The sequence below is a fragment of the Melanerpes formicivorus genome, unplaced genomic scaffold, assembly GCF_026170545.1.
Source record: "Melanerpes formicivorus ecotype bairdi unplaced genomic scaffold, bMelFor1.0.p_v2 SCAF_94, whole genome shotgun sequence".
Classification (NCBI taxonomy): Eukaryota; Metazoa; Chordata; class Aves; order Piciformes; family Picidae; genus Melanerpes; species Melanerpes formicivorus.
In genome coordinates, this window is record NW_027142446.1 from 816502 (window position 1) to 826658 (window position 10157).

Here is a 10157-nt window from a genome sequence, read left to right on the forward strand (position 1 = left end):
ACTGTGCCCTGCAAAATACTCTGCATCTTGCCACAGCCTCCCCACGAAAGCAGCTCATCAGCTCTCACCTCAGCAATGTATTTTGAGATTGGTTTTTTTGGTAGAAGAAATCTGTTTTGACCAAATGAGATTTTTGCTTTATGATGTGTTATTTAACAAAGGGATTCCATTTTTTTTTCCTTTAAGCTTTTACTCCTCACAATTCATGTTCCTCAAAGGTCGCCTTACAGAAATATTTTGGCACTCTGTTATAAATGACCTAACCTGCTTTTTTGGTGTCTTTTTAATGAAGCTTAATGAGACTGTCTCTTCACCTATACCTGACCACACAAAGCTGTCTGCTTGGATTTATTGTTCAACTTATTTTGGTATGCAGAATTTATGTGGGAAGAAGGAGGATTTTGCATTTTTATCAGCTCTCCTAAATCCCCAAACCACTATTAAACTGCAGGAGGTTAATGTAGTCCAGACTTGTCTGTCAGATTCCAAAGCAGGAAAACTGTCCCTTGCTGTTGCTTCAAAATGTCATTACAGGTCTGGTTACCAGAAAGCCTCTTGGCTGCCAGAGAGTGAGCAAACCCAAGCAGGACTGATGCTTAAGACAGTATGAGGACAATAGGGATTGGTCATCCTCTTCTGTAGCTTCTGGACTTCATCTGCCTAAAACTGGGACTGAACCCTACCCTGAGCAGATGGATAAGCTTAGTTTTCTGATTTCCTGCCCAGATCAGCTCCTTCCATTGCCAGCTGCTGGGAACCTTAATGTTCAGGAGGGACACAAAAGAATCATAGGAAAATAGCACTGGACAATGCAGGGGTTTATGGTTGGTCATTAATGAAAAATGTCTCCTTATGAGGAGAGTCTGCAGGAGCTGGGTGTCTTGAGCTTGGAGAAAGGGAAACTAAGGGGTGACCTCATTCATGGTTATAAAGATGTGAGTGCCAAGAGGATGGGGTCAGGCTCTGCTTGGTGATGTCCAGTGACAGCAGAAGGGACAATGGGTGGAAGCTGAGGCATAGGAAGTTGCATGGAAACATGAGGAAAACTTTTTTCACAGTGAGGGTGACAGAGCCCTGGAGCAGGCTGCCCAGGGGGCTTGTGGAGTCTCCTTCTCTGGAGATATTCAAAACCTGCCTGGATATGTTCCTGTGTGACCTGCTCTAGGTGACCCTGCTCCAGCAGGGGGGCTGCACTGGATGACCTTTTGAGGCCCCTTCCAGCCCCTAGCATTCTGTGAGGGTGATTCTGTGATATGTTTGGCAAAGGGCTGTTAGAAGCTTGTGGCTGGAAACGGCAGCTCCTCACCATTTTGCATCTGTTTTCAGAACAGACCATGGGGACTAGGAACCCACTGGAACTAAAGCAGAAAACTATCAACCTTCCTGATCCAGCTAATGCTCCCTCAGATTTATCCACATCTCAGTACACATGGGCAGTCAGCACTGCTTCTGTGACAGCCTGCACACTGAGCATAGCAGCATCAGGCTTCCAGCTCTTCATGGGTATTGGTGTGGAGGCTTAGATGTCTTGCATCTGACCAAAGCAGGAGGGCTACACTTCTGAGTGACATGACATTTTCTCAGCAGGCAGGTTTTGTTTTTAAAAGATTATTTTCCTTACTATAGGAAAATCAATGACTTCAGATAACAAGAGCACAGAAAGAGGCACTGCCCTTGCTTTGAAAAGAAATCTGATTCTTTGACATTTTCAAGCTTCAGGAGGCTTTGGTGCTTTATTTGAGCGATTCCTCTGATATTTTCCAGCTTCTCATGGCTATGCTGCTGCCTTTGCTGTACCAAGGCAAGCAGCATCAATTCCTTGCTTGGCTGGAGCCTGAGTTGGTTACGCTCCTGGATGTGTTGGAAAGCATTGTTTACCTCCTGTATCTAAGCAGGCTTTTAGAAGTTAAAATGTGAGCAGCTGCCTGCGGAGCAATTTGTTGTCAAACATCAGACTGGAATCCTGACAGACTTCTGTCCTAGCTCTGGATGAAGTTTCCCTGCATACCTGTTTTCAGTTGCTTCTAGTTTTAACAAACTTGAAAGGCATGCCATGTATAAGGCTGAAAGTGTAAGCCACCCAGCCCAGATGCTGCTACACATGACCATGGTGATGGTTTGATGGGAGCTTCTGGGTTGTAAGAGATGTGTAGAGTCACGGCTACTGCTTAGGGCTGTAGCTGCTGTTAACTCTACCAGTCATGGTGGCACTGCTGTCAGTACAGAGGAGCTCTCACTGCAGCCCACTTCTTCACTATAGTTTACACACAGTCCTAATGCATTTTCTGGAATATGCAATAAGCTCTGATCCACTGCACGGACAGCCAGTCTGTAGTGCTTGCAAACAGCTCAGGTGCACCCTCCATGCCACTGCTGTGCCACTTGGCAGTGCCCATGCAGAGGTGGCTGCACTGCTCTGAGCCCTGCACAGCCTGGCTGCAGCATCCCTCATCAGGGCATCTTCTGCCCCTGGAGGGCCACATGCCCTCTGTGATGAGGAAAGTTGGCCATCTGTGGTAGCTTCAGGCTGTGCCTTGATAACTTCCCACAGATCTTGAACAGAAAGAGGTGGAGTGTAAATAAATCACTGTTGGGTGTAAGAAGGGAAATAATGCTAAGTGCTAAACAATCCCATGAGACAGATAACAAACATAAGTTAGTCAGGTAAACCAGCTCTGTCTCCTTTCACTTCTGCTCTGGCTGGTGCTTCAGCTGGCTTTGCTGGCCTTGGCTGTGTGCTTTGTTGTGGCTAAGTACTAACAACTCTCTGCTCTTTCTCTGGTCCCTTGTGTACAGGGGGTAGGGAGGGGGAGCAGAGGGAGGGGGAGCAGAGAAAGGGGAAGCTGTTATTAGCTCCCTGGTGTTTGTCCAGGGGGGTTCTTGTGCTGTTTCTCAGTTGTAAACACCTGTAAATATTGTACCTGTTGCAGACTGTGTACATGCTCATTGCATTTCAGATTGTAATTTTGCCTGTAAACACAGCTTCATTTGCTTCCAAGTGAGCTGCTCTGGCAATCTGATGTTGGGGGGAATTTTCAACCCACCACAGAACCGTTGTGGGGTAGAGAGAGCAATATTCCTAGAGAATGACAGCTTTCAGTGGAGCTATAAAATCCCTTACAGTCACATTTTTACCAACTCAATACAGCTTCCCTTTCACAGAGAAGAGGAGGAGAGGGTTTTCTTCCAAAGGCTGCAGTTTCCTTTTACCTCGCTGAAAAGTGATCACAGAAATCCATTTCTCCTTTGAACCTCTCTGTATTAGACAGTGTGGGTGACACAAGGGTCAGGCTGTTGCTCAGTGACAGCTGGCTGGCAGGATCACCATGTGATACTACCTGGCCTGTTCTCTGTTAGTGATCAGAAACTGTGGAGAGGGCGATCAGAGTTCGCTGCTGGAATGCTTGCGCTGTAACTAAAGCAAGCCACCCCAGCGTCACTGCTGGATATGCTCAGCTCATCTCAGGGAGCATGCTATGGAAATACAGATTGTCTGGGGTGCTGTTCTCTTCCAGGCACTCACATTTCCCTTCTTTGAATACAATTTAATTAGAAAAGAATAGAATAGACCAGGTTGGAAGAGAACTTCAAAATCATCATGTCCAACCTATCATTCAACACCACCTAATCAACTAACCCATGGCACCAAGCACCCTGTCAAGTCTCCTCCTGAACACCTCCAGTGATGGTGACTCCACCACCTCCCCAGGCAGCACATTTCAATGGGCAATCACTCTCTCTGTGTAGAATTTCTTCCTAACCTCCAGCCTAAATCTCCCCTGGTGCAGCCTGAGACTGTGTCCTCTTGTTCTGGTGCTGGCTGCCTGGGAGAAGAGACCAACCCCCACCTGGCTACAACCTCCCTTCAGGGAGTTGGAGACAGCAAGAAGGTCTCCCCTGAGCCTCCTCTTCTCCAGCCTAAGCAACCCCAGCTCCCTCAGCCTCTCCCCACAGGGCTGTGCTCCAGACCCCTCCCCAGCTTTGTTGCCCTTCCCTGGACACGCTCCAGCATCTCAACATCTTTCCTAAACTGTGGAGCCCAGAACTGGACACAGGACTCAAGGTGTGGCCTAACCAGTGCAGTGTACAGGGGCAGAATGACCTCCCTGCTCCTGCTGGCCACACTGTTCCTGATGCAGGACAGGATGCTATTGGCCCACTTGGCTGCCTGGGCACACTGCAGGCTCATGTTCAGCCTACCATCAACCAGTACCCCCAGGTCCCTTTCTGCCTGGCTGCTCGCAGCCACTCTGACCCCAGCCTGTAGCTCTACCTGGGGTTGTTGTGGCCAATGTGCAGCACCTGGCACTTGGATGTGTTCAATTTCATGCCCTTGGACTCTGCCCATCGGTCCAGCCTGGCAAGGTCCCTCTGCAGAGCTCTTCCACCCTCTAACAGATCAACTCCTGCCCCCAGCTTGCTGTCATCTGCAAATTTACTGATGATGGACTCAATGCCCTCCTCCAGATCATCAATAAAGATATTGAACAGGATGGGGCCCAGCACTGATCCCTGGGGCACACCACTAGTGCCTGGCTGCCAGCTGGCTGTGGCACCATTCACCACCACTCTCTGGGCTCAGCCTCCAGCCAGTTCCTAACCCAGCTCAGAGTGCTCCTGTCCAAGCCAGGGGCTGACAGCTTGGCCAGGAATTTGCTGTGGGGGATGGTGTCAAAGGCCTTGCTGAAGTCCAGGCAGACTCCATCCACAGCCTGCCCCACACCCACCAGGCAGTCCCCTGGGCATAGAAGGAGATCAGGTTGGTCAGGCAGGACCTGCCCCTCCTAAATCCATGCTAGCTGGGCCTGATCCCTTGGCCATCCTGTAAGTGCTGTGTGATTGCACTCAGGATGATCTGCTCCATAACCTTCCCTGGCACTGAGGTCAGGCTGACAGGCCTGGAATTCCCTGGCTCATCCAACCGGCCCTTCTTGTGGATGGGCATCACCTTGGCAGCTTCCAGTCACCTGGGACCTCTCCAGTGAGCCAGGACTGCTGAAAAGTGATGGAGAGCGGCTTGGCAGCTCATCTGCCAGCTCTCTCAGCACCCTAGGATGGATCCCATCTGGTCCCATGGACTTGTGGGGATCCAAGCTGCTAAGGAGATCTCTAACTACTTCTTCCTGGATCACAGGGGCTCAGCTCCGGCACATTGGCACAGCCTGTTCCGAGCCTTCAAGAGTTCCTCCTTGAAGTTTGTCCAGCTCTCCTGGACCCCTTTGTTTTTAAGGGCTGTTTCCCAAGGAATCTTCTGAGTTAGTTCCTTGAGTAACCTGAAGTCTGCCCTCCAGCAGTCCAGAGTAGAGGTTTTATTGCTGCCCCTTTGGTTGTGTTTTCCTAAGGAGAATTTTTATGGTGTAAGACAGCACAGTATCCTGTAGTACAGGATTGTTTTGAAGGCCTCTCTTTCCCAGATCTCCCCACCCAGCATCTCTTTACATTTTAATGGCAGAAAATAAATACTCTACACTTGTGTAAAATCAGTATTTTGCCTTCCAAAGGAAGTTTGATGGTGTGCCTATAAGCAGTTGTTGTCCTCAGGTGGAATGTTGGACTCTTTGAAGCTCTGGATTTCCATGAGATTAACACTGAAATATTTTGTTAAAGTGAGTTTGCAGTCTGGAGGATCAATATAGGGAATGGATTCATGTCTTAGGCAAACCTGGAAAGAGCTCTGGTTGCTGAATGCCAGATTTCAGCAAAGAGAGTGGGCAATAACCACCAGCTCCTCACTCTCCAGTGTTATGTACTGCTCACTACAAATCTCACAGATTTGCACAGCAAACAGCACAGATCTTGATGTGTCGGCAATGTCTGAAATAGCGCTGGGCTCAACGATCTCCTGAGGTCCCTTTCAACCTCTAATGTGCTGTGATACTGAGATACTTATATGCCATTAGTTTAAAACACTGGTTCAGGCTTTCAGTATTTCAAGGTTTCCTTCCTTTCTCTGGGAAGGTTCAATTGCTAATGCAATTGCACATCCAGGGGAGGAATCACTGGTGCTGTTCTCACTGCTCTGTTTGCTCCCACCTGTTGTATTTTCTGGGAAATCTACACCACATGATAGGCACAGCAGTTCCTTTTCAGTAAGAAGCAGTCCTTTTGAGATTCCACAGTCAAAGCTCACAAAGGAGTGGTGTGCTGGGAGTTCTCTTCCCATCTTCAGTTGCTGTATTTGTCTTCTACAAGTCTTTTGGATATCAATGTCACAGAAGTAAAAAATCATAGAAATAGGCTAATCCATTTTATCAACTCAACCCCTGGATGATAATATGCACAGGTTGGATGCAAGTCCTGTCCTTTCCAGCACTTCTGTTTGGGGAATATAATGTTCCTGCTTTGGGTAATAACTATTTTGAGCCCTGGAACAGAGCTCAGATTCTCAAGAGATCATTTATATTACAAAGGCTCACTCTGTACTACCTCAGTGCTTAGAGGCACATTTCAGCTTCCAAACCCAAATCCTTTTATCATATTTGAAAACAACTTTTTAAAGCAAAATTAATATACCATCCTGTGTGAAACAGAGAGAAAGTTGCTCCATCCTCCATTTCCCAAACTATTCTTTGGAACAGGTTTGACCCTCACACAGTTTGTGTGTAAAAGGGATTGCATTTCTTAAAGCCAAATGGGAAAATTATTCATAGCATCCTGTTCAAGATGACAACTGCGCTGATGGCCTTGCTACCTACATCTATTTCCAGATGTACTAAATTTACATGGCTGCACGCACTGCTCAGCGTACACACGATGCTGCAGGGCGGCTGGGCAGATTGGATGCATTCTTGGCATAGAACAGTCTGGCGTGTGAGGCTGGCTTTAATCACATCCTTAAGACCACAGAACCATAAAATGGGTTGGGTTGGAAGGAACCTTAAAGATCACCTAGTTTCAACCCCACACACACCACGGGCAGGTGCACCTTCCACTAGACCAGGTTGCTCAAGGCCTTGAAGGGCTCCAGGGAGGGGGAATCCAACCTATTCCAGTGTCTTACCCTCACTGTAAAGAATTTCTTCCTAATGTAGTCTAAATCTCTGTCTCAAAGCCATTGCTTCTCATCCTATCACTACAAGCCCTTGTAAAAAGTCCCTCCCCATCTTTTTGGTAGGTCTCCCCAGGGCCTTCTCTTGTCCAGGCTGAACAGCTCCAGCTCTGTCAGCCTGAACCCATAGGGGAGGTGCTCCGGCACTCTGATCATCTTCATGGCCTCCTCTGGAACCACTCCAGCATTTCAATGGCCTTCTTGTGTAGGGGGCTCCAGAGCTGGATGCAGTGCTACAGGTGGGTTCTCATGAGAGCAGAGGGGGAGAATCACCTCCCTCATTCTGCTGGTCACACTGCTTTTGATGCAGCCTGGTATGCTGTGGCCTTCTGCACTGCCAGTGACCGTTGTTGGCTCATACTGAGCTTTTCATCAGCCAACACCCCCAGTCCTTCTCCTCAAGACTGCTGTCAAGATTGCCTGTTTTTCAGCCTTTTACATAAACGTTCAGACCACTTACAGGCCAGGGACCCTTCTCAATGAGGCCACTGAAAAGTTCCCTCAGATACCAAGGGTGTAACACACATACTATGTGTGTCTCTTTGTATTATGAAAGGGCTTTCTGTTCTATCATCTGAAAGCAGAACTGTCATTCTCAGTATTGATTTGATACATTTTCAAGTATTCTATTTAACCTTCCATAAAGCCTAAGGTATTGCTCTGTCTGATATGCTGTGAGCTGACACATCAGCAAGGTGCAAATCTACTTGTCCTTCTTAAATAACCAAAGGAAAGAATGAACCTCCTGTATTATAGATAAATATAGTTCAATGGGACAAAAATAGGAGGACAGAAATCACTTTGGAAGTATTTTAAGGTATCCTTTCCCATTGTCAGTGTTTGATATCCATTATTTTAATTTTCTTAAATTATTGATGTGCATCCAATCTGACACTGTGAGTTATGTTTCTAAAGTTTTGTCTTTGGGCTTTTATGTACTTTGAAGCTTTTGAGAAAGGCATTTGACTCTACCAGAGACAACTCTGTTCCCAAAGAACTGTGTGAGCTGTGCTTGCCAGGGGAAGCAGCAAGCCCTGCTGCTCTGCAAGATGTGACTGAAGATGCAAGAAGGAAAAAGCAAGAGCAACATGAGAAAAGGAGAATAAAGCACCCAGCAGCTATTACATCTTACAGTGGGGAAAGGTGCTTAGGGAGGAAGCTGAGCTGCTACAGGAGCCCTTTCAGAAGAGAATCAATGAGAGAGATGGATAACTTGTCTCAAACCTATATTTAGATGTGCAGATGAACTTAGCAAAAAATTGTTGGAGCAAATTTAGCTTCTCTAATTAAACTCAGAGATCACTTGATAAGTTATATTTTGTTCTCCTTTTTCCTGATCAATAGTTCCTTACTTTGAATATCCCATGAGCTTCTGTGTAACTGCAGCAGTGTTTGGCTCAAAGAGCTCTGCCTAGCAGGTGGTAAGACAATGGCCATGTCTATGCCAAATTTCTTAGCAAAAGAAGGAATCTCTGTCCTTTGCTGGCTGCAGCAGGGAACATATTAGCCAAGGATGAGGAAAAGGCTGAGGTACTCAATGCCTTCTTTGCTTCAGTATTTAGGAGTCAGAACAGTTGTTCACTGGATATCAGGCCTTCTGAGCTGGAAGACAGGGATGTGGAACAGAAGGAGGCCTCCATAACCCAAGAGGAGATGGTTAGTGAACTGCTGCACCATTTAGTTACACACAACATGAGCCAGCATGTGCCCAGGTGACCAAGAAGGCCTCCAGCATCCTGTACTGGATTAGGAGCAGTGTGACCAGCAGGACCAGGGAAGTGATTGTCACCCTGTACTTAGCACTTGGGAGCTGAGTATATCTGAGTCTTAGCTTCAGTTTTGGAGCCCTCAGTACATGAAAGACATTGAGGTGCTGGAGTGTGTCCAGAGAAGGGCAATGAAGCACAACAAATCCCTGAAAGTAGGTAGTAGCAAGGTAGAGGTTGGTCCCTTCCTCCTAGTAACAAGTGACAAGATGAGAGGAAATGGCTCCAAGCTGCAGCAGGGAAGATTTAAGCTGGATAGGAGAGGCACTATGCCAAAGGAGGCAGAAGAAAGAGTTTCAATGACCAGGGTGTGAGATGGGACAGATCCTCAAACCTGATGGCATGTCCTCACCTGTGCTGTCACCCACATTAAGTAATCAGCTCCTGATCTCCTTTTTGGTACCGCTGATTTGATCATCACTTTGTCAGGGATTTCCATACATGAGGATTTGCATAGCTCATGCTAAACAGAACTCATCAAATCATGAACTATTTCCCATCTGCCCTCTTATTGCTCTTTCCTTATATCTGCTTCAACAACTGAAAATGTGGTGTGTATAAATGTTTTAAGAAAGCAAATTTCAGGCTTTTACTCATGACTGCTAACAGCAAGGACTTGCTCTGTCACTCATCTTTTGTTGAAGCATATGGAAGTTGGGGTTTTAACAGGGTTTTGGTAACAAGAGCTGCTTCTGCAGCTGTAAAGCTCTGCCCACACCAGAAGCATCACCTTTTCTTTCAATTCTGATGTCTGAGATCCATCCAGAATGATCCATTCTACTAGTGCTGGATGAAATACTCGCAGTTATCCCTCCAGAGATAAGGCAATATCAAATGACTTTTCAAGTAAGTGACCACAAAACAGAAGTGCTTTGATTAAATCCAGCTCTGATTAAGCACTGGAATAGTTGCTATGATCAAATGATGAATAATCCAGGGATCAGAGAGAATCCTTCTACAAATACCTCAGATATTTCCACTGCCATGCAACAGCAGAGGACACCCAGTGCAGCACCTGGATGAGAAAACCATGGACAGGGCAGTATGTGTGGGACAAAGGCAGAAGTATAAGGTGATTTTCAATGGGTCACTGCACCTGGGCAAAGATCACAGTATCACAGTATCACCAAGGTTGGAAGAGACCTCAAAGATCATCGAGTCCAACCTGTCACCACAGATCTCATGACTGGTGCCACCAGTGCCACATCCAATCCCCTCTTGAACACCTCCAGGGATGGTGACTCCACCACCTCCCTGGGCAGCGCATTCCAATCACCAATGACTTGCTCGGTGAAGAACTTTCTCCTCACCTCAAGGTGATCCCTTTCTTTTCTTTTCTTTTC